The sequence below is a fragment of the Moschus berezovskii genome, chromosome 5, assembly GCF_049115385.1.
Source record: "Moschus berezovskii isolate FMDL1 chromosome 5, NW_MosBer_1.0, whole genome shotgun sequence".
In the NCBI taxonomy this organism is placed as follows: domain Eukaryota; kingdom Metazoa; phylum Chordata; class Mammalia; order Artiodactyla; family Moschidae; genus Moschus; species Moschus berezovskii.
In genome coordinates, this window is record NC_142464.1 from 82,194,977 (window position 1) to 82,220,154 (window position 25,178).

The following is a 25,178-nucleotide window of genomic DNA, read 5'->3' on the forward strand; positions in this document are numbered from 1 at the left end:
GCTGAGTAATGGCCCTCTCAAGATGTCCAGGTCCTAATCCTTTTAGCCTGTGAGTGTTACCTTATGTAGCAAAGGATACTTTGTAGATGTGATTAAGTTAAGGATCTTGATGTGGGAAATTATTCTGGATTATCCTCAATTCAGTTCAGTTCAGTCGCTCAGTCGTGTCCGACTCTTTGTGACCCCATGTATCACAGCACGCCAGGCCTCCCTGTCCATCACCAACTCCTGGAGTTCACTCAAATTCATGTCCATTGAGTCAGTGATGCCATTCAGCCATCTCATTCTCTGCCGTCCCCATCTCCTCCTGCCCCCAATCCCTCCCAGCAAACGCAATCATAAATGTCCTTGAAGGAAGGCAGAGGGGGTTTGACACAGAAGGCAGAGGTGGTGTATGGTGGCCACAGAGAAGATTTGAAGAAGCTGTGCAGCTGGCTTTGAAGATAGGTGAAGGGGCTATGAATCAAGGAATGCAGCTCTAGAAGTTGGAAGTGGTAGGAACATATTCTCCCCCAATGCTTCTGAATGGAGCATGGCCCTGCTGATACTTTGATTTTGGCCTGCTGATGGCTTGATTTTGGTCAGCAAAACTGACTTGACCTCCAGAACTGTAAGAGAGTAAATTTTGTTGTTTTGAGATACCAGATTTGTGCTAGAGAAGTCATGGGACACTAGTAGTTCTGCTTTGAGGTGCAGGTTGCCTGGGTTCCTCAGCTCCAGACTCTGAATTGGGTGCAGTATACTGCGTGTGTGTCTTTCCCCAGGCTCAGGGAAAAGGAAGAGGCTTCTTGAGGCATAATCTTTTTTTAAAAAAATTATTTATTTTAATTGTAGGCTAATTACTTTACAGTATTGTAGTGGTTTTTTGCCATACATTGACATGAATCAGCCATGGGTGTACATGTGTCCCCCATCCTGAGTCCCTCTCCCACCTCCCTCCCCATCCCATCCCTCAGGGTCATCCCAGTGCACTGGCCCTGAGCATCCTGTGTCATGCATTAAATCTAGACTGGTGATCTATTTCACATATGGTAATATATAGTTTCAGTGATATTTTCTCAAATCATCCCACCCTTGCCTTCTCCCACAGAGTCCAAAAAGTCTGTTCTTTACATCTGTGTCTCTTTTGTTGTCTCGCATATAAGGTCATCATTACCATCTTTCTAAATTCCATATATATGTGCTAGTATACTGTATTGGTACTTTTCTTTCTGACTTACTTCACTCTGTATAATAGGCCCCAGTTTCATCCACCTCATTAGAACTGGTTCAATGTATTCTTTTTAATGGCTGCGTAATATTCTATTGTGTATATGTACCACAGAGTTGGTGATAGACAGGGAGGCCTGGCGTGCTGTGATTCATGGGGTCGCGGAGAGTCGGACACGACTGAGCGACTGAACTGAACTGAACTGACCACAGCTTTCTTGTCCATTTGTCTGCTAATAAACATCTAGGTTGCTTCCATGTCCTAGCTATTGTAAACAGTGCTACAATGAACATTGGGGTACACGTGTCTCTTTCAATTCTGGTTTCCTTGGTGTGTATGCCCAGAAGTGGGATTGCTGGGTCATATGGAATTCTATTTCCAGTTTTTAAAGAGTCTCCACACTGTTCTCCATAGTGGTTGTACTAGTTTGCATTCCCACCAACAGTGTAAGAGGGTTCCCTTTTCTCCACACCCTCTCCAGCATTTATTATTTGTAGACTTTTTGATAGCAGCCGTTCTTACTGGTGTGAGATGGTACCTTATTGTGGTTTTGATTTGCACTTCTCTGATAATGAGCGATGTTGAGCATCTTTTCATGTGTTTGTTAACCATCTGTATGTCTTCTTTGGAGAAATATCTGTTTAGTTCTTTGGCCCATTTTTTGATTGGGTTGTTTATTTTTCTGGAATTGAGCTACATGAGCTGCTTGTATATTTTTGAGATTAATTCTTTGTCAGTTGCTTCATTTTCTATTATTTTATCCCATTTTGAAGGTTGTCTTTTCACCTTGCTTATAGTTTCCTTCATTGTGCAAAAGCTTTTAAGTTTAATTAGGTCCTATTTGTTTATTTTTACTTTTATTTCCATTACTCTGGGAAGTGGGTCATAGAGGATCCTGCTGTGATTTATGTCAGAAAGTGTTTTGCCTCGTTTCCTCTAGGAGTTTTATAGTTTCTGGTCTTACATGTAGATCTTTAATCCATTTTGAGTTTATTTTGGTGTATGGTGGTAGAAAGTGTTCTAGTTTAATTCTTTTACATGTGGTTGACCAGTTTTCCAAGCAACACTTGTTAAAGAGATTGTCTTTTCTCCATTGTATATTTTTGTTTCCTTTATCAAAGATAAGGTGTCCATAGGTGCGTGGATTTATCTCTGGGCTTTATATTTTGTTCCATTGATCTATATTTCTGTCTTTGTGCCAGTACCATACTGTCTTAATGACTGTAGCTTTGTAGTATAGTCTGAAGTCAGGTAGGTTGATTCCTCCAGTTTCATTCTTCTTTCTCAAACTTGCTTTGGCTATTCGAGGTTTTTTGTATTTCCACACAAATTGTGAAACTTGTTCTAGTTCTCTGAAAAATACGATTGGTAGCTTGATAGGGATTGCATTGAATCTGTAGATTGCTTTGGATAATATACTCATTTTCACTATATTGATTCTTCTGATCCATGAACATGGTATATTTCTCCATCTATTTGTGTCATCTTTGATTTCTTTTATTAGTGTTTTATAGTTTTCTACATATAGGTCTTTTGTTTCTTTAGGTAGAATTATCCCTATGTATTTTATTTTTTTCATAGCAATGGTGAATGAAATTGTTTCCTTAATTTCTCTTTTTGTTTTCTCATTGTTAATGTATAGGAATGCAAGGGATTTCTGTATTTTATTTTTATATCCTGCAACTTTACTATATGCATTGATTATCTCTAGTAATTTTCTGGTGGTGTGTTTAGGGTTTTCTATGTAGAGGATCATGTCATCTGCAACCAGTGAGAGTTTTACTTCTTCTTTTCCAATCTGGATTCCTTTTATTTCTTTTTCTTCTCTGATTGCTGTGGCTAAAACTTCAAAAATATGTTGAATAGTAGTGGTGAGAGTGGGCACCCTTGTCTTGTTCCTGACTTTAGGGGAAAAGCTTTCAATTTTCCACTATTGGGATAATGTTGCTGTGGGTTTATCATATATGGCTTTTATTATGTTGAGGTATGTTCCTTCGATGCCTGGTTTCTGGATGTTGAATGTTGATGTTGAATTTTGTCAAAGGCTTTTTCTACATCTATTGAGATAATCATATGGTTTTTATCTTTCAATTTGTTAATGTGGTGTATCACATTGATTGATTTGTGAATACTGAAGAATCCTTGCATCCCTGGGATAAAGCCCACTTGGTCATGATGTATGATCTTTTTAATATGTTCTTGGATTCTGTTTGCTAGAATTTGGTTAAGGATATTTGCATCTATGCTCATCAGTGATATTGGCCTGTAGTTTTCTTTTTTTGTGGCATCTTTGTCTGGTTTTGGTATTTTTGTGATGGTGGTCTCATAGAATGAGTTTGGCAGTTTACCTTCTCCTGCAATTTTCTGGAAGAGTTTGAGTAGGATAGGTGTTAGCTGTTCTCTAAATTTTGGTAAAATTCACTTATGAAGCCGTCTAGTCCTGGGCTTTTGTTTGTTGGAAGATTTTTTATTACAATTTCAATTTCTGTGCTTGTGATGGATCTGTTAAGATTTTCTATTTCTTCCTTGTTCAGTTTTGGATGGTTATACTTTTATAAGGATTCTTCCATTTCTTTCAAGTTGTCCATTTTATTGGCATATAGTTGCTGATAGCCAGTACTCTTGCCTGGAAAATCCCATGGATGGAGGAGGCTGGTAGGCTGCAGTCCATGGGGTCGCTAAGAGTCAGACACGACTGAGCGACTTCACTTTCACTTTTCACTTTCACACATTGGAAAAGGAAATGGCAACCCACTCCAGTGTTCTTGCCTGGAGAATCCCAGGGATGGGGGAGCCTGGTGGGCTGACATCTATGGGGTCGCACAGAGTCAGACACGACTGAAGTGACTTAGCAGCAGCAGCAGCAGCAGTAGTCTTTTATGATCATTTATATTTCTGTGTTGTCTGTTGTGATTTCTCCATTTTCATTTCTAATTTTGTTGATTTGATTCTTCTCCCTATTTTTCTTGATGAGTCTGGCTAATGGTTTGTCTATTTTATTTATCTTCTCAAAGAACCAGCTTTTAGTTTTGTTGATTTTTGCTATAGTCTTCTTTATTTCTTCCTTAATTTTTATGATTTCTTTTCTTCTACTAACCCTGAGATTCTTCATTTCTTCTTTTCCTAGTTGCTTTAGGTGTAAAGTTAGGTTATTTATTTGATTTTTCTCTTATTTCTTGAGGTAAGCTTGTATTGCTATGAACCTTCCCTTTAGCACTGTTTTTATTGAATCCCATAGGTTTTGGGTTGTTGTGTTTTCATTTTCATTCGTTTCTACGCATATTTTGATTTTTTTAAATTTCTTCTGTGATTTGTTGGTTATTCAGAAGCATGTTGTTTAGCCTCCATATATTTGTATTTTTAATAGTTTTTTTTCCTGAGGTTGACATCTAATCTTACAGCATTGTGATCAGAAAAGATGGTTGGAATGATTTCAATTTTTTTGAATTTACTAAGGCTAGATTTATGGCCCAGGATGTGATCTATTCTGGAGAAGGTTCCATGTGTGCTTGAGAAGAAGGTGAAATTCACTCTTTTGGGGTGAAATGTCCTATAGATATCAATTAGGTCTAACTGGCCCCTTGTATCATTAAAAGTTTGTGTTTCCTTGCTAATTTTCTGTTTAGTTGATCTATCCATAGGTGTGAGTGGGGTATTAAAGTCTCCCACTATTATTGTGTTACTGTTAATTTCCCCTTTCATACTTGTTAGCATTTGCCTTACATATTGCGGTGCTCCTATGTTGGGTGCATATATATTTATAATTGTTATATCTTCTTCTTGGATTGATCCTTTGATCATTATGTAGTGTCCTTCTTTGTCTCTTTTTACTTTACTGCAAAGGCTATTTTATCTGGTATGAGTGTTGCTACTCAGCTTTTTTTTGGTCTCCATTTGCATGAAATGTCTTTTTCCAGCTCTTCACTTTCAGTCTGTATGTGTCCCATGTTTTGAGGTAGGTCTCTTATAGACAACATATATCAGTTCAGTTCAGTTCAGTCACTCAGTCCTGTCCGACTCTTTGCGACCCCATGAACCACAGCACGCCAGGCCTCCCTGTCCATCACCAACTTCAGGAGTTCACTCAAACTCATGTCCATCGAGTTGGTGATGCGATCCAGCCATCTCATTCTCTGTCATCCCCGTCTCCTCCTACCCCCAATCCCTCCTAGCATCAGACTCTTCCAGTGAGTTGACTCGTCGCATGAGGAGGGCAGAGTACTGCAGTTTCAGCTTTAGCATCAGTCCTTCCAATGAACACCCAGGATTGATCTCCCTTAGAATGGACTGGTTGGATCTCCTTGCCGTCCAAGGGACTCTCAAGAGTCTTCTCCAGCACCACGGTTCAAAAGCATCAATTCTTCGGCGATCAGCTTACTTCAGAGTCCAACTCTCACATCCATACATGACCACGGGAAAAACCATAGCCTTGACTAGACGGACCTTTGTTGGCAAAGTGATGTCTCTGCTTTTTAATATGCTGTCTAGGCTGGTCATAACTTTCCTTCCAAGGAGTAAGCATCTTTTAATTTCATGGCTGCAATCAGCATCTGCAGTGATTTTGGAGCCCAAAAAAATAAAGTCTGACACTGTTTCCACTGTTTCCCCATCTATTTCCCATGAAGTGATGGGACCAGATGCCATGATCCTAGTTTTCTGAATGTTGAGCTTCAAGCCAACCTTTTCACTCTCCTCTTTCACTTTCATCAAGAGGCCTTTGAGTTCCTCTTCACTTTCTGCCATAAGGGTGGTGTCATCTGCATATCTGAGGTTATTGATATTTCTCCCGGCAATCTTGAATCCAGCTTGTGCTTCTTCCAACCCAGCGTTCCTCATGATGTACTCTGCATATAAGTTAAATAAGCAGGGTGACAATATACAACCTTGACGTACTCCTTTCCCTATTTGGAACCAGTCTGTTGTTCCACGTCCAGTTCTAACTGTTGCTTCCTGACCTGCATACAGGTTTCTCAAGAGGCAGGTCAGGTGGCCTGGTATTCGCATCTCTTTCAGAATTTTTCACAGTTTATTGTGATCCACACAGTCAAAGGCTTTGGCATAGTCAATGAAGCAAAAATAGATGTTTTTCTGGAACTCTCTTGCTTTCTCCATGATCCAGCAGATGTTGGCAATTTGATCTCTGGTGCTTCTGCCTTTTCTAAAACCTACTTGAACATCTGGGAGTTCACGGTTCGCATATTGCTGAAGCCTGGCTTGGAGAATTTTGAGCATGACTTTACTAGCGTGTGAGATGGGTGCAATTGTGCGGTAGTTTGGGCATTCTTTGGCATTGCCTTTCTTTGGGATTGGAATGAAGACTGACCTTTTCCAGTCCTGTGGCCATTGCTGAGTTTTCCAAATTTGCTGGCATATTGAATGCAGCACTTTCACAGCATCATCTTTCAGGATTTGAAATAGCTCAACTGGAATTCCATCACCTCCACTAGCTTTGTTCGTCGTGTTGCTCTCTAAGGCCCACTTGACTTCACATTCCAAGATGTCTGATTCCAGGTGAGTGATATCTTGGTCGTGAAGATCTTTTTTTGTACAGTTCTTCTGTGTATTCTTGCCACCTCTTCTTAATATCTTCTGCTTCTGTTAGGTCCATACCATTTCTGTCCTTTATCGAGCCCATCTTTGCATGAAATGTTCCCTTGATATCCCTAATTTTCTTGAAGAGACCTCTTGTTTTTTCCTGTTCTGTTGTTTTCCTCTATTTCTTTGCATGATCGCTTAGGAAGGCTTTCTTATCTCTTCTTGCTATTCTGTGGAACTCTGCATTCAGATGCTTATATCTTTCCTTTTCTCCTTTGCTTTTCACTTCTCTTCTTTTCACAGCTATTTGTAAGGCCTCCCCAGACAGCCATTTTGCTTTTTTGCATTTCTTTTCCATGGGGATGGTCTTGGTCCCTGTGTCCTGTACAAGGTCACGAACTTCTGTCCAGAGTTCATGAGGCACCCTATCTATCAGGTCTAGTCCCTTAAATCTATTTCTCACTTCCACTGTATAATCGTAAGGGATTTGATTTAGGGCATATATTAATGGTCTAGCGGTTTTCCCTACTTTCTTTAATTTAAGTCTGAATTTGACAATAAGGAAGTTTGTGGTTTCTCTTTATTGTGGAGGTTGCTCCCTGTGGGTGTGGTTGGATGATTGGCTTATCAAAGTTTCCTAGTTAGGGAAGCTTGCATTGGTGTTCTTTTGGGTGGAGCTGGATTTCTTCTCTCTGGAGTGCAATGAAGTGTCCAGTAGTGAGTTTTAAGGTGTCTTTGGGTTTGGGGTGACTTTTGGCTGCCTGTATTTTAACGCTTAAGGCTATGTTCCTGCATTGCTAGAGAACTAGCATGGAATGTCTTGCTCTGGAACTTGTTGGCTCTTGGGTGGATCTTGGTTTCTGTGTTGGTATGGAGGATTTTGGATGAGCTTGTTTTGATTAAAGTTCCCTGGAGTTTGGCATTCTCTGGTGTTCTCAAGTTTTGGATTTAAACCTCCTGCCTCTGGCTGTCAGTCTTATTCTTACAGTAGCCTCAAGACTTCTCCATCTGTACAGCATTAATGATAAAACATCTAGGTTAATAGTGAAAAGATTCTCCACAGTGAGGAAAACCCAGAAAGGTTCACAGAGTTACATGGAGAAGAGAAGAGGGAGGAGGGGGATAGAGGTGACCAGGAGGAGAATAGAGGAAATCAAAAGGGGAGAGAGCAAGCTAGCCAATAATCAATTCCCTATGTGCTCTCTGTAGTCGGGAACACCCAGAGAGGTTCATGGAGTAACACAGAGAAGAGAAGAGGGAGAAGGGAGAAAGAGGTGACCAGGAGGAGAAATTCAGTTCAGTTCAGTCGCTCAGTCATGTCCGACTCTTTGCGACCCCATGAATCACAGCACGCCAGGCCTCCCTGTCCATCATCAACTCCCGGAGTTCACTCAAACTCATGTCCATCTAGTCGGTGATGCCATCCAGCCTGCTCATTCTCTGTCGTCCCCATCTCCTCCCACCCCCAATCCCTCCCAGCATCAGAATGATTTCTATTCGTTTCCAAGGCAAACCGTTCAATATTATAGTAATCCAATTCTATGCCCCAACCAGTAATGCTGAAGAAGCCGAAGTTGAATGGTTCTGTGACGACCTACAAGACCTTTTAGACCTAACACCCAAAAAAAGATGTCCTTTTCATTATAGGGGACTAGAATGCAAAAGTAGGAAGTCAAGAAACACTTGGAGTAACAGGCAAATTTGGCCTTGGAGCACGAAATGAAGCAGAGCAAAGGCTAATAGAGTTTTACCAAGAGAACGCACTGGTCATAGCAAACAACCTCTTCCAACAACACAAGAGAACACTCTACACATGGACATCACCAGATGGTCAACACCGAAATCAGACTGATTATATTCTTTGCAGCCAAAGATGGAGAAGCTCTATACAGTTAGCAAAAACAAGACCAGGAGCTGACTGTGGCTCAGATCATGAACTCCTTATTGCCAAATTCAGACTTAAATTGAAGAAAGTAGGGCAAACCATTAGACTATTCAGATATGACCTAAATCAAATCCCTTACGATTATACAGTGGAAGTGAGAAATAGATTTAAGGGACTAGATCTGATAGATAAAAGTGCCTGATGAACCCTGGACAGAGGTTCGTGACATTGTACAGGAGACAGGGTCCAAGACCATCCCCATGGAAAAGAAATGCAAAAAAGCAAAATGGCCGTCTGAGGAGGCCTTACAAATAGCTGTGAAAAGAAGAGAAGCGAAAAGCAAAGGAGAAAAGGAAAGATATAAGCATCTGAATGCAGAGTTCCAAAGAATAGCAAGGAGACTTAAGAAAGCCTTCCTCAGCGATCAATGCAAAGAAATAGAGGAAAACAACTGAATAGGTAAAACAAGAGATCTTTTCAAGAAAATTAGAGATATCAAGGGAACATTTCATGCAAAGATGGGCTCGATAAAGGACAGAAATGGTATGGACCTAACAGAAGCAGAAGATATTAAGAAGAGGTGGCAAGAATACACAGAAGACCTGTACAAAAAAGATCTTCACGACCAAGATATCACTCACCTGGAACCAGACATCTTGGAATGTGAAGTCAAGTGGGCCTTAGAGAGCATCACGACGAACAAAGCTAGTGGAGGTGATGGAATTCCAGTTGAGCTATTTCAAATCCTGAAAGATGATGCTGTGAAAGTGCTGCATTCAATATGCCAGCAAATTTGGAAAACTCAGCAATGGCCACAGGACTGGAAAAGGTCAGTCTTCATTCCAATCCCAAAGAAAGGCAATGCCAAAGAATGCCCAAACTACCGCACAATTGCACCCATCTCACACGCTAGTAAAGTCATGCTCAAAATTCTCCAAGCCAGGCTTCAGCAATATGTGAACCGTGAACTCCCAGATGTTCAAGCAGGTTTTAGAAAAGGCAGAAGCACCAGAGATCAAATTGCCAACATCTGCTGGATCATGGAGAAAGCAAGAGAGTTCCAGAAAAACATCTATTTTTGCTTCATTGACTATGCCAAAGCCTTTGACTGTGTGGATCACAATAAACTGTGAAAAATTCTGAAAGAGATGCGAATACCAGGCCACCTGACCTGCCTCTTGAGAAACCTGTATGCAGGTCAGGAAGCAACAGTTAGAACTGGACGTGGAACAACAGACTGGTTCCAAATAGGGAAAGGAGTACGTCAAGGTTGTATATTGTCACCCTGCTTATTTAACTTATATGCAGAGTACATCATGAGGAACGCTGGGTTGGAAGAAGCACAAGCTGGATTCAAGATTGCCGGGAGAAATATCAATAACCTCAGATATGCAGATGACACCACCCTTATGGCAGAAAGTGAAGAGGAACTCAAAGGCCTCTTGATGAAAGTGAAAGAGGAGAGTGAAAAGGTTGGCTTGAAGCTCAACATTCAGAAAACTAGGATCATGGCATCTGGTCCCATCACTTCATGGGAAATAGATGGGGAAACAGTGGAAACAGTGTCAGACTTTATTTTTTTGGGCTCCAAAATCACTGCAGATGCTGATTGCAGCCATGAAATTAAAAGACGCTTACTCCTTGGAAGGAAAGTTATGTCCAACCTAGATAACATATTAAAAAGCATAGACATTACTTTGCCAACAAAGTTCCATCTAGTCAAGGCTATGGTTTTTCCCATGGTCATGTATGGATGTGAGAGTTGGACTGTGAAGAAAGCTGATCGCCGAAGAATTGATGCTTTTGAACTGTGGTGTTGGAGAAGACTCTTGAGAGTCCCTTGGACTGCAAGGAAATCCAACCAGTCCATTCTAAGGGAGATCAATCCTGGGTGTTCATTGGAAGGACTGATGCCAAGGAGGAGAAGAGGGGAAGTCAAAAGGGGAGAGGCCAATCTAGCCAGTAGTCAGTTCCCTAAGTTTTCTCCACAGCCCAGAACTCCCAGAGAGATTCACAGAGTTAAGTAGATAAGAGAAGGGAGAGGGAGGAGATACAGGTGACCTCGGGGAGAAATGGGAGAGTCAAAAGGGGAGAGAGCAATCAAACCAGTAATCACACCCCTAAGTAAAAATCGGTACTGAAGATTAGATTCTTAAAGGTACAAAACTGATAACAAATACCAAAAAGCAAAGATTAAAAATCTAGAGTAGAGGTTAGACTCTCAAAAATACAATATTAAAAATACAGAAGAAAATCAATCACAAAAATTATGGAAAATATGTACGTGAAATTTGCTTTAAATATAGGGTCTTTTTTTGGCAAGGTAATAGGTTATAAAAATGAAAATTAAAGGTGTAATAAAGAACTTAAAAATAAAAAATTAAAAAATGATAATAGTAAAAATATATCTAAAAATTTCTCTGGAGCTGTTGAGGGAAGTGTGAGGTCAGTTCAGTTTCAGATAGTTCCTTGTTCCAGCTTATACTTCTTCTCAAGGTCTATAGGCCCCTTCCAGTGCTTAGTCAATGCTAACTACAGGGTTTTAATCTTTTGCACCTGTAACTTCCAGCGTGGCTCCCACTTTTTTGTTCATTTTGGCTTCCTTTGCAAGTCTCTTCAGTGTCTAATTTCTGCCCTGACACAAGGGGGCGAAGGAAGTCACTTATTTAGGCTTACTTATTCAGTTGTGCTGTCAGGAGGGAGGAACACTGCAAACAAATATCACCGGAGTGTGTGGAGAATGCTCACGGCACCTGTGCTTTCCCAGTCTACACTGTTCAGGCTCCAGTTTGCTCTGAAGGGGAACTCTACAAAGTGGGCCCTGGGTTGCGTGCACTTCCAGGTCTAAGCTGCTCAGGTTCAGTTTCTCGGGTACTCCACAAAGGCACAGGCTCGGTTGGGCCTGCGTTTTGTGCCCTTACCCTGGTCCAAGGAACTCAGGCGACCAGGTGCTTGGTGAGTGCACTATCCCAGGTGTACGGTGCATCATATCACCTCCCTGGTCCCAGCTGCTCAATTTCCTGGGTGCGCTGCAAGAGTGCCGTCTCAGGTGGGCCGTGTGTCTCCTGTGAGGGGCTGATCTCAGGCTGTGACCCTCCTGGCAGATGTCAACTGTCCAGGATCCCAGGAAGACTTGGTTAGCAACTGGGAGCCTGCTTACAGTTTGGAGGAGGATGCCGTCTCTGGAGCTGAGATTGCCACTCGCCTTCTGGCTCTGGCTGCCACTTGCCTACCTCTCTGCCTCTGGCGGGGGGATGGGCCGGTCCTCAGCCAGCTAGCTCCCCTTTGACATTTGCTCAGTCTTTGACCTGTGAGCCGGCCAGGCTGTGCCTTAGGTTAGAGCTTTTCGTGGGAAAATTCTCTCTCCCTCTCTCTCTTTTTTTCTCTCTGGCTATCCTACAGTTTGTGTTGCTATCTCACATTAGCTCCTTCAGATTGTCCTCAGGGCATTCAGGTCCGGTCCTTACCCTAAGTATGCAACCTGTGCCTCCCCTGGCTTGCTGGTGGCAGACGCTAGTGTCTGAGCTATTTCTCCACTGGGAGTTGTGGTTAAGGCACATATTTTTTGAGTTTTTTTTTTTCCCCTGTCCCAGTTATGTTGCTTTCTGAGATTCCAAAACTCCCCACAGACCTGCTGGTGAGACGGTTTCCTGGTGTTTGGAAACTTCTCCTCCTTCATGACTCCCTCCCTGGGACAGAAATCAAGTGTTTCTGCTGGGCTCTAGGCACAGGATGCTGTCATTACCACCTAATGAACTCTAAGCTGCTTCCTGATTTTTAAAGAATTGTATGTTCTAGAGTCACTGACCCATGTACAAATATTTGATTGCCTAAGTCTAGGTTGTGTGTTCAGGGAGAGCAATTGTCTAGCCCTTTCACTTTCCACATTGGGAATGGGGTGGCCCCTGCTTACTGCCAAATCTCACACAATGGTAGGACTCCTCAGTTCAGGAAAGGGGTTTAGATGTGTGCTGTGCTTAGTCTCTCAGTCATGTCTGACTCTTTGCGACCCATGGACTGTAGCCCACTAGGCTCCTCTGTCCATGGGGATTCTCCAGGCAAGAATACTGGAGTGGGTTGCCATGCCCTCTTCCAAGGGGTCTTCCTAACCCAGGTATCGAATCCAGGGCTACCGCTTTGCAGGAGGATTCTTTACCATCTGAGCCACCAGGAAGCTGAAGAATACTGGAGTGGGTAGCCTATTGATTCTCCAGGGGATCTTCCCAACCCAAAAATCGAACCAGGGTCTCCTGCATTGCAGGTGGATTCTTTACCAGCTGAGCTACCAAGGAAGCCCAGGTAAAGGGCAGCAAAAATCAATAATTAAAATCTTCCAAGGGACATTGTGATACAGTGGTAAGAGAAAGTTTGTTAAATGTTCTGAAACTTAGTTTCCTCATCTCTAACAGAGGGATAAAAATAACAGAAGTCTTTTAATGAATAATAGAGTTCAAGTACTTGATACACTTGATGCCATTTTCTTTATTTTTTTAGGAGACAACCCATTATTTCCGACTTTATTTTTCATGAGTAAATTCCCATTTCCTTGCTTACGAAAGAACAATTTTATGGCTCTCTGTGTGTTTGTCTGCCATCTAAAGCCAGATCCCCTTTTCAATATCCATTCTCCACCTCTTACTTATTTTTCCAGGAGGTGTTTACATTTTCAATGAGGTGGCAAGAGTTGGACACCTGCTATCCACATTGTTCTGGGTGAGGTTCAGGTGATGAGAGTTACCCTTCTTCTTTCTCTTGGCCTGCGCTTCATACATTTGTCTTTTCCTTCTTTACCTGTGTGTGTTAAGTTTGTTCCTAGTGAACTCAGTGCTGTAAAGGGTAGATAGGTTTGTTCTGTAAGGGAAGTGTTAGGAAAACCATATAGTGGCAGGGCTAGATGTAGTCTCGACTCTGGGATACTTTGATATCCAGTTACCCACTCTTTCTCAGCTGCTTCAAAATCCATACCAGGAAGGTATGTAATTAGCAACCTTAAACTTTCTAACATTATTTTTTAAGTGAGACAGAGAAAAGCTTAGAGTGGAGAGTTGTTATCTGAAACTCAATCCTAGTCTCATTTTACTGGGTTAGTTTCATATCCTATAAAATGATTTATTTTTGTATACATAATGGCAACTCCAAATGTCAAAAATAACTTGAGAAAGCAAATGACAAAGAGTTGAACAGTAACCACAGGGAAGGGCAACTCAAAGTGTTCATAGTCATCTAAATTGGCTCAAACCATGTAAGCAGCATATAATTTGGAGCCCAGAACAGACCTATTGCAGACTCTGCCACCAGCTTGTTCAAATGTCTTTATTTTTGGACCACATGGACTGCATGTACTCTGGTAAATGCACAGGATGCTAAGTGGACCTCACCATAGCTCTTGCCACCTGGGTGTAAGGATACTTGGGGAAAGAGTCCTGGATGGGTAGTCTTCGTGTCCTGTTAAAGTGATAATAGTTATTTCTTTCCGGAGGTGTAGACATGTAGATAGAAGAGTCATCAATGCAGAGTCATCCTTTTCTTCCCTTTCCCAATCCTCCCCTGACTCACATCATTTTTCAGGCCTAACTAGCCTGACTAAGTGTAAGATGAACTCCACTTTCCTATTTGGAGAGCATTAAAAATGTGAAAGCTTATTTTAAGTATTCTTGCTCTGTAATTCAGTGAAATTATACTTGCAAACAGTTGCTCAGCTATATATATGTCATGCAGACTTGTCTTTATTGGAACTTTTTCAGAGTGAATCCAATAAATCAAAGCAAAGATGTGACCCAAGAATGAAGGTATCTATTGGAGAAGGCAATGGCAAGCCACTCCAGTTCTCTTGCCTGGAAAATCCCATGGATGGAGGAGCCTGGTAGGCTGCAGTCCGTGGGGTCGCTGGGGGTCGGACACGACTGAGCGACTTCACTTTTCACTTTCACACATTGGAGAGGGAAATGGCAGCCCACTCCGGTGTTCTTGCCTGGAGAATCCCAGGGACGGGGGAGCCTGGTGGGCTTCCGTCTATGGGGTCACACAGAGTTGGACATGACTGACGTGACTTAGCAGCAGCAGCAGTAAAAGTTAATGAAATCTTGATATGAATGGCAGACATATATAATTAGGGCTATAGAAGAGTAGCATGGATGTTGAATTTTTTGCCTTCCCAGAATCCATTTTCCAGTCTTCTGATATCAGCATTCTGAACTTCCTTGGGTAGAACTATTTCTCCTCCACCTTTCTATGTGGTTTAGGTTGGGATAACTCTACTTTCTAGATATTGAAAATTGTCACAGACACAAATTGATCCAATAAAAGAAAATCCTAGGAATTTTGGTAGAAACAACTGGAGGTCTGACTTATGACTATGGGGAGAACCAATCTGAGAATGGTGCCACAGAGATAAGCAAAATCAGGAGAGAAAAGAAAGTAATAACCAAGTAAACAATATAAATCAAGTGCTGGATTTAGCCATACCTGAATCCCTGCTGCCTCTGGACTTTTTTTAGTTTATGTTAGACAATAAATCCCTTTTAACTGAAGTTCAGGTTGAATTTTTGTTACAATGGAAGATGTTCTTACTTTGAAATGTGCTGACAGTCATTATGAAAAATAGAGGTAGCATGAAATTGCAAATAGAAAACGTGCAGGCCTAGGTTATTAATCCAAGTTCAATCACTAAATATGTCTGGGTCTTCTTCTTCTGCTATAAAATGAAACTGAAGTTTTTTAAATGTTACTTATTTTATCCAGAATCTAAAGATTGCTTAACTTGTAGCAAGTTCCTGACAGTCCTGCAGGGGGCAGAAGACATATGTTCTCATTTTAGGGCTCTGTTCACAAGATATTTTTCTCTGAGACCAGTAGCCTTTTATCCTATTGGCTTGACATTCTCTACAACCTTTGGAAAGTCACATGGATAAAATGGTATTGATTATGGATCACGAATGAATGTTTCTCCTATGGCAGAAAAATATTTAGTATTGGATATGAGGGGGTGTTGGAAAATTGACCCACGTTTTTTATACATTAAACTGAAGATCACTGCACTAGAGATTTTTCTCTCATATTATATTCTTTGAAAAATGTTTGAGGAGGATTTAGTCAGTTATTTATTAGATTCCCAGTGTCTTAGTAATGTGTCTGGTACATAATGTATACTTAATAAATATTTCATAAGTTGTTGAGTATTTTGATGTTATTTTCTGCTTGAATTACAAAGTATTTCAATTCAAAAACACTTCCTAAGAAAGGAGATATTCCAGAAGTCTATTCCTTTTGTTATTACTAAATAATATTCAAAAGTGATATTTTCTTACATACATGAATAATTTAAAAAATGAACATTTATGTATGATGACTCTTGTATTATACTTAAAAATATAGCTTCCTTAAGGACTTTATATTTCTTCTGTAAAATTCTGCATTTTTATCTCTTACTAGTTTTCTAAAATTTCTTTGACTTACATTTCACATTTCTTTAAAAGATTAACTTCCTCATTCCTAGATAAATCAATATGTATATTGAAATTATATTTTCTTAAATGTTAACACATTCCATCTTATTTGCTATGCTAGTTCCTTCACTGAACAAGAATTGGAAATACATTTAGGGTCACAGATTATTAAACAACCAGCTTTTAAACTTAGTCTTGTAAAATTTCCAGATGCACACACATGTTTCCTTTTCTGGCCACCACTGAAGAGCACTTCTCCCCACTAAAACTAACTGAATGGAAATTTGTTCGTGATCTGAATTTATATAATGGCAGATATCTCTTGTCCCCTCTTTGAAGTCTTCTTTAAGCTCCCAAACTGGATTTATAATTGGTTCCCTATTTTCAACCACTTACTTTTTCAATTATTCATCCTCTTTCACACACAGTGGCCTTGAATCTCTTCAGTTGAGTTCAGTCGCTCAGTCGTGTCCGACTCTTTGTGACCTCATGAATCACAGCACTCCAGGCCTCCCTGTCCATCACCAACTCCACTCAAACTCATGTCCATCGAGTCGGTGATGCCATCCAGCCATCTCATTCTCTGTTGTCCCTGTCTCCTCCCACCCCCAATCCCTCCCAGCATTAAAGTCTTTTCCAGTGAGTCAACTCGTCGCATGAGGTGGCCAAAGTATTGGAGTCTCAGCTTTAGCATCAGTCCTTCCAGTGAACACCCAGGATTGATCTCCTTTACTCTCCCATTATTACTAACCTCAGTTACCTTTTGTGTTTCTTCCTTTCTAACCTCCTTACCCCTTTCTGCCCTCTTTCTCTTCTTTCCTTCAGTTCAGTTCAGTCGCTCAGTCGTGTCCGACTCTTTGCGACCCCATGGACTGCAGCAGACCAGGCTTCCCTGTCCTTCACCATCTCCCAGAGCTTGCTCAAACTCATGTCCATTGAGTCAGTGATGCCATCCAACCATCTCATCCTCTGTTGTCCCCTTCTCCTCCTGCCTTCAATCTTTCCCAGCATCAAGGTCTTTTCCAATAAGTGGGCTCTTTGCATCAGATGGCCAAAGTATTAGCCCTTCAGCTTCAGCATCAGTCCTTCCAATGAATATTAAGGACTGATTTCCTTTAGGATTGACTGGCTTCATCTCTTTGCAGCTCAATGGTCCAGTTCTCACATCCATACATGGCTACTGGAAAAACCATAGCTTTTACTAGACAGACCTTTGTTGGCAAAGTAGTGTCTCTGCTTTTTAATATGCCATCTGGGTTCAGTTCAGTTCAGTTTAATCACTCAGTCGTGTCCGACTCTTTGCGACCCCATGAATCACAGCACGCCAGGCCTCCCTGTCCATCACCAACTCCCGGAGTTCACTCAAACTCATGTCCACAGAGTCGGTGATGCCATCCAGCCATCTCATTCTCTGTCGTCCCCATCTCCTCCTACCCCCAATCCCTCCTAGCATCAGACTCTTTTTCCAGTGAGTCAACACGTCGCATGAGGTGGCCAAAGTATTGGAGTTTCATCTGGGTTAGTCATAGCTTTTCTTCCAAGGAGTAAGCGTCTTTTAATTTCATGGCTGCAGTTACTATCTGCAGTGATTTTGGAGCCCAATAAAATAAAATCTGCCACTGTTTCCATTGTTTCCCCATCTATTTGCCATGAAGTGATGGCACTGGATGACATGATCTTAGTTTTATGAATGCTGAATCAAGCCAGTCTTTCACTCTCTTCTTTCACTTTCTTCAAGAGTTCCTCTTCACTTTCTGCCATAAGTGTGGTGTCATCTGAAAATCTGAGGTTATTGATATTTCTCCCGGCAATCTTGATTCCAGCTGGTTCTTCGTCAGCCCTTGTGCTTCTTTCCTTATTTTTTCCTAATTTTAAAGTTTATTTAAATAAATACTTTGAAACTGACTTACCAATAGAATCCCTCATTCTGGAAATTCTTGGTCACTCACATGGATCCATGTACAAGGGCTTCATCTCCACCTTTTATTTATATTATTATCTTTGTTTTTCTTTAATTTATATAGCTTTAGACCTCTGGATTTTTTGTATTTTCCACAAAAAGCAGTAGTAAAATAGCAACATTATCTAGCTTTCATGAAGCATACTGTTAGATTTCTGGCATGTGTGGCTGTGGAGCTAGCTCTGAGATGTGTATTTCCTGGCAGCTTAGGGTTTTTTTTTTTTAATGTGAAGCAGGAAGAGAGGAAGTGAGGGAATTTAGTTCAGTAGTTTAAAGCAAAGGTTTGACTGGACTCTGCCTGGGTTGAATCCTGGATTTTCCATTTACCAGTGTGTGCCCTTGGGTAAATTTCTTAACTCCTCTTACTTAAAAATGGGAAGATACTAATGATATCTAATGAATCAAAATAATGGGAGGTTTAAACTCAATTAGAGTTTATGGAAGGAGAAGGCAATGGCAAGCCACTCCAGTACTCTTGCCTAGAAAATCCCATGGATGGAGGAGCCTGGTAGGCTGCAGTCCGTGGGGTCACTAAGGGTTGGATATGACTGAGCGACTTCACTTTCACTTTTCACTTTCACACATTGGAGAAGGAAATGGCAACCCACTCCAGTGTTCTTGCTTGGAGAATCCCAGGGATGGGGGAGCCTGGTGGGCTTCCATCTATGGGGTCACACAGAGTCGGACACGACTGAAGTGACTTAGCAGCAGCAGCAGCAGCAGCAGAGTTTATGGAAAACTCTTGAAAATATTCTGTATATGCTTTTATTATTCTTGTTATTGTTCAATCACTAAGTTGTGTCAGACTTTATGACTCCATGGACTGTGGCATGCCAGGCTCCTCTGTCCTCCATTATCTCCCACAGTTTGCTCAAATTCATGTCCACTGAGTTGGTGATGACTTCTAACCATCTCATCCTCCGTTTCCCCCTTCCCCTTTTGCCTTCAATATTTTCCAGTATCAGGGTCCTTTCATGAAGTTGAAAAGTTGGCTTGTTTGCATCAAATGGCCAAAAGTATTGGAGCTTCAGCTTCAGTGTATATTCAGGGTTGATTTTGTTTAGGATTGACTGGTTTGATTTTCTTACAGTTCAAGGGACTCTCAAGAATCCTTTCCAGCACCACAATTTGAAAGCATAAATTCTTTGGCCTTCAACCTTCTTTATGATCCAACTGCCACATCCATATGTGACTATTGGAAAAGCCATGGCTTTTGACTGTATGGACCTTTGTCAGCAAAGTGATGTCTCTGCTTTTTAATACACAGTCTAGGTTTGTCATAGCTTGAAGGAATGCTATGGCACTTTTAATTTAGTGACTGCAGTCATCATCCACAGTGATTTTGGAGCCCAAGAAAAGAGAATCTGTCACAGATTCTACTTTTACCCATTCTATTTGCTGTGAAGTGATAGGATCAGATGCCACGATCTTAGTTTTTTGAATGTTGAGTTTTAAGCCAGCTTTTTTACTTTCCTCTTTCACCCTCATCAAGAGACTCTTTAGTTCCTCTTCACTTTCTGCCATTAGAGTGGTATCATCTGCATATCTGAGGTTGTTGATATTTCTCTCGGTAATCTTCATTCCAGCTTGTGATTCAGCCAGCCTGGCATTTTGCATGATGTACTCTGCATATAAGTTAAATAAGCAGGGTGACAATATATAGCCTTGTTGTACTCCTTTCCCAATTTGGAACCAGTCAGTTGTTCCATGTTCTAACTGCTCCTTGCTTCTTGATCTGCATACTGGTTTCTCAGGAGGCAGGTAGGATAGTTTAGTGTTCCCACATCTTTAAGAATTTTCCATAGTTTGTTGTGATCCACTGTTGTTATTGAGAATTATATTCAAATAACTGGAAGAGGAAGAGTAATATATTTGTGACTATCAAGATGTCTAACTTAGAAACAAATGTAAAAATGATCCAGTCATCAATGACTCATTCAGACAATGAATAAAGAACTATATAATTTCAAAGGTACTCAAAGCAAGTAGAAAACTCTTGAACAGTTTATTTCTATATTAAGAAAAATCTATTGACTGTTTTCTTTCTTCCAGTTTTATTGAAGTATGATTGACATACAACACTGTATAAGTTTAAGGTGTACAGCATAAACTTATTAATAATGTATCATGAAATTATTAGTGAACATCCATTATCTCATATAGATAAAACATTAAAGAAACAGAAATTTGTTTTTCTTATGATGAGAACTCTTAATATTTACTCTCTTAACAACAAACTTTTATATAAAACATAGAACAGTATTAATTTTTGCTTTAATTTTCCTTGCCTGAGGAGATATCTAAAAATACATATTGCTAAGATCCATGTCAAAGAGTATATTGTCTGTGTTTTCTTTTGGAAGTTTATGGTTTCAGGTCTTACATTTAACTCTTTAATCCATTTTATTTTTGTATATGATTTGAGGAAATAGTTCATTTTGATTCCTTTGTATGTGGCTGTATAGTTTTCCCAGAATCATTTATTAAAAAGGCTGTCTCTTTGTATTTTTGCATCCTTGGTTGTAGATGAATTGCCCAAATATGTGTGGGTTTATTTGGGCCCTCTATTATGTTCCATTGATTTATATGTTTGTCTTTGTGCCAGCACCATACTGTTTTGATTACTGTAATTATTGTAGCTTTGTAGTATAGTTTGAAATCAGGGAGCATGATAAGTTTTGTTCTTTAAGATTGTTTTGGCTATTGGGGTCTTTTGTGTTCCATAAAATTTTTGTATTATTTGTTCTAATTATTAGAAAATACCATTAATTTTTTGATACGGATTGATTGCACTGAATCTATAGATTGACTATTTGTTAACACATTATTGACTGGAGATGTACTAATGCCACCAGTGTTGAAATACCCCAGTCAATAATGTGTTAAAAGAGCATATATATGTCTATGCACCAGGAGAAGACATGTTTCACTTATCTATTGATGTGTCACAATCATTCCAAAATGTATAGAGATCAATCCTGGGTGTTCATTGGAAGGACTGATGCTAAAGCTGAAACTCCAATACTTTGGCCACCTCATGCGACGAGTTGACTCACTGGAAAAGAGTCTGATGCTAGGAGGGATTGGGGGTAGGAGGAGACGGGGACGACAGAGAATGAGATGGCTGGATGGCATCACCAACTCGATGGACATGAGTTTGAGTGAACTCTGGGAGTTGGTGATGGACAGGGAGGCCTGGTGTGCTGTGATTCATGGGGTCACAAAGAGTTGGACACGACTGAGTGACTGAACTGAACTGAACTGAAAACAATACTATTTTACTTGTGCATGGTTTCTCTGGGTCAGGAATTTGGACAGAGCATAGACTGTCTTGCTTGGCTCCATGATGTCTGCAGGGTCTCACTTGGGAAGACTCAGATGTCTGGGAATTTGAATCATCTGGAGGCCTCCTCACTTACATGTCTGGCACTGGATAAATGGATTGGGTTGGGATAAATGGAAGGCATGACTCACCTAGTATGGTTGATTGGTCTGACTACTTGTGTCCTTTCCATGTGATTTGGATCTTTTCACAACATGGTGGCCTCAGAGTAGTCAGACTTCACACTTGGCAGCTCAGGGCTCCAAGAGTATTTCAGAGGAGAAAGAAAGATCTGTATGAGCTTTTATGACCTAGCCTCCAAAGTACATACAATCACTTCTACAAGTTCTATTCATTAAAGTAGCCACAAACTTGACTCAGTTCAAGGGGGTGGGGTCATAATTCACATGTTAATAAGAGAAGTATCAACAAATTTGTGGCTATGTTTTAAAACTACAGGGGCTAGAGAAAAATTAGTTGTACATCATTCTAGTTGCATCTGTTGGTTTCAAGGACTAAGTGGTTTTATTTATTTATATGAAAACATGGAGTGAAAAGATAGATGACCTAATTGAAAGGAAGGGATTTTAATAAGGAGTATCTGTAGGAAAAATAGTGCTGCCTTTCTGATCCTTTCTGATTTATGCTAACCTTGATGTTTTTTCTTGTTTAAATACTTGTTTCTGTTTTTTTTTTTTTAGCTCTTTCCCATTCCCTGATTACACTATTAACATTTTATAGTAAATACAAAATGTACATAAAAATGTAGGAGGAGAATTACGCTTCTATCAATCTTCCCACCAACCATTCTACTACCAAGAGGAAATCACTATTAATATTCTGATCTCTGTCTATCTACAGATATACATGTCCAGTGTTTTTACTGTGATAGTTTTATATACTTTACATAATAGTATACACACAACATTATATTGCCTGTGTTTTAATTTTAACATTCTGTTGTAGTTTTTTTTTTTCATATAACTAAAATAATCTTTCCTTTTTGTCTGTCTTTATATCATTGTGTCTGTGTGTGCATGTTCAGTTGCTTTAGTTGTGTCCAACTCTTTGTGACCCTATGGACTGTTGCCCACCACGCTCCTCTGTCCATGGGATTCTTCAGGCAAGAATACTAGAGTGGTTTGCCCCTTCCTCCTCCAGGAATTTTCCTGACCCAGGGACTGAACCCACATCTCCTGCATCCCCTACACTGTAGGCAGACTTCACCTACTGAGCCACCTGGGAAGCCCCTTATATCATTAGGTTTTAAAATGAAAAAATTAAATGTAAATTAAAGCAACACATACTTATGATATAATGTTAACATACACAGCTGAATAAAATTAAGGAAAGACAGCCACTTCCCCAACCAGACCTAAGTTATTGGTCTATGAATAGATAACCCTTTTTTTTAAATGAGATTTTTAGTCCACTTGCTGATTTACAACTTATTTCCCCTTAATATTAGTAAAATTTGAACTTTCTCTGTTAGGATTTGTAGATTTATATTTATTTAGATAGTCTCTAATCCAAGTTTTTCAATGTTTGATATTACAAAAAATGCTGCAACAAACATCTTTGAATGTGCAAGCATTTTTTGCACATCTGTAAAGCTTTTCTGTAGTATAGAAATCTAGGAGTGAAAATGCTGGCTTAAAGGACTAATCATTAAAATTTTTGATAGATAATGATGAATTTTAATCATCTGTTTTAATAGATGTGTAATACCTCCATATATGGATGTAACTTAATTTGCTTAATCTTTTCTCCAAAATTAAACATTTAAGTTGTCTGATGTTTTCCCCACTGATAAATAGTGCTGCATGAATATCATCATGATGAAATCTTTGTCATCATTACCTTAGGATTGATTTTTATAAAGGAAATTACTTGTCATAATATATGAACATTTTAAAGACTAATCATTCATGTTGACAAATTGGTTTTCAGAAATGTTGTATCAGTTTGCAGGTATCTGCAAAACTTAGAACTTGAGATTGGGATAAAATGTTGCTATAAAATGTTATAGGTGGTTCAAAATAATTTCCTGTAGTTAAAGTTAATTATGTATGGCTCAGATGCACAATCATATCTGACTCTTTGTGACACTTTGGACTGTAGCCCTCTAGGCTCCTATGTCCATGGGATTTGTCAGGCAAGAATACTGGAGTGGGTTGCCATTTCATCATTCAGGGGATCAAATCTGTGTCTCCTTCATCTCCTGTATTGTAGGCAAATTCTTTACCACTGAGTGCTCAGGAAAACCCCAAAGTTAATAGCATCTAGTAAAAAAGGGCCAGCATTTGGCCAGAAATGATGAAAAATTTTCCAGTGATTCATATATTACTCAAAATTCCATGGAATTTCTATGAAGACTGTCCTCTGTTGTCCCTTGGCAGTCACCTTCCTATTGCTACAACAATAAAGAAATCTGGATATATCTTAGTGGGGGTCAGGTCACTTGCCCTGGTATGAGTCTATTGTAAATTAATATAAAATAGAACATTCTCAGTTCTGGAAATGTACTGTTTATCTAAAGAAAAACAATGTTGGAAATGATTCCCAAACAAAACTGTCTCCATGTTTACAACTGGATTCTGAAACTTTTAGAGCTATGTTTTATTACTTCATAATTTTTCTTGTTCTTCAGGTTAAAATAATATCCCAAGGTGCATGGCTTTTGTATCTTTTGAGAGGAATATTTTAGGTTTCAGTTCAGTTCAGTTCAGTCGCTCAGTCGTGTCCGACTCTTTGCGACCCCATGAATCACAGCATGCCAGGCCTCCCTGTCCATCACCAACTCCCGGAGTTCACTCAAACTCATGTCCATCGAGTCGGTGATGCCATCCAGCCATCTCATTCTCTGTCATCCCTGTCTCCTCCCGCCCCCAATCCCTCCTAGCATCAGAGTCTTTTCCAGTGAGTCAACTCTTCGCATGAGGTGGCCAAAGTATTGGAGTTTCAGCTTTAGCATCAGTCCTTCCAATGAACTCCCAGGCCTGATCTCTTTTAGAATGGACTGTTTTAGGTTTAGGATATAAATAGAGGACTGGATTTCTAGACCACCCTAAATTTTGACTTCCCTCTTTTTCCCTCCTTTTCTTTTATGTTGAAGTTTACTCGTTATTTAGTCCCCATTGCTATGGATGGATAATTTATTTGGTTAGGGTGTGTGTGTGTTATTAATTTCACTGTTAGGTTCTCAGCTCAGTGAACACAGTAAGTATTGCTTGCATTTCTTTGTATCTCTGGATAGTGCTGAAAAAGTACTTTGACTACGGTGGGGTCTTCATTTGTTTATTCGTCCAGTGTACAAGTAGGCACACATTCTGTACCATACACTGTGCTAGTTCTGGAGAGTCATTATGCATTCATAATTCTGTTTGTTTTCCAGCTTCACTTGCAGTTGGGTTGGGGCCATATGACTTGTTCTGACCAACAGACTGTGAGTATTTAACTGGGCTGAGATGGAGTTGATGTGCTACCACCGTCTCTCTCTCTCCCTCCGTTTGGCAACCTTGGAAGCCAAATACCGAGATGATGGCATGAGAAGATGCAGTCTCAATCCCCCAGTCAGTGGAAGTGAGATGAAATTTCCCACCATATACACTAGACATTGTGTGAGTGAAAAATAAACCTTTCTTGCCTTTAACAATTATGATTTTCAGGTTCACTTGTTTCTACTGCAAAACTTATTCTGTCTTGTCCCTAAACTCTCGTAGTCTATGCAAAGTAAGGACAGGTATGATTCACTTTTGAGCATGTGGCTGTTAAATAGAGTGACCTATAAACTTTAGGTTCTCAATATAATAAGAGTTCAA